Below are 558 nucleotides of genomic sequence, written 5' to 3' on the forward strand. Positions count from 1 at the left end.
AATATAATCATCTGATTTTGGTATTGACCTTCTGGTGATGACCATGTGTAGAATCTTCTCTTGTGTTGTTGGAAGAGGGTATTTGCTATGACCAGTGCATTCTCTTGGCAAAACGCTGTTAGCCTTTGCCCTGCTTCATCTGTACTTCAAGGTCAAATTTGCCGGTTACTCCAGGTATTTGTCGACTTTCTACTTTTGCATTTCAGTCCCCTATAATGAAACGGATATCTTTTTGGGGTGTTTGTTCTAGAAGGTCTTGTAGTTCTTCACCGAACCGTTCAGCTTCTTCAGCATTAGTGGTTGGGGCATAGACTTGGATTACTGTAATATTGAATGGTTTGCCTTGGAAACGAAAAGAGATGATTCTGTCGTTTTTCAGATTGCATCCAAGTACTGCACTTCAGACTCTTGTTGACTATGATGGCTACTCTATTTCTTCTAAGGGATTCTTACCCAAAGTATTAGATATAATGGTCATCTGAGTTAAATTCACTCATTCCAGTCCATTTTAGTTCACTGATTCCTAAAATGCTGAACTATGCATGATACTGGATGCTT

At 39.2% G+C, this 558-nt stretch overlaps 1 protein-coding gene across 1 annotated transcript in view; it reads right to left on the reverse strand.

Moving 5' to 3' along the window:
* CNTN5 (contactin 5) overlaps positions 1-558 on the reverse strand; it is a 671,487-nt gene that overhangs the window by 337,298 nt on the left and 333,631 nt on the right. The gene's annotated exons all lie outside the window — the stretch shown is intronic.

This window comes from Bison bison, unplaced genomic scaffold (assembly GCF_000754665.1).
Source record: "Bison bison bison isolate TAMUID 2011002044 unplaced genomic scaffold, Bison_UMD1.0 scf7180017864262, whole genome shotgun sequence".
NCBI lineage: Eukaryota > Metazoa > Chordata > Mammalia > Artiodactyla > Bovidae > Bison > Bison bison.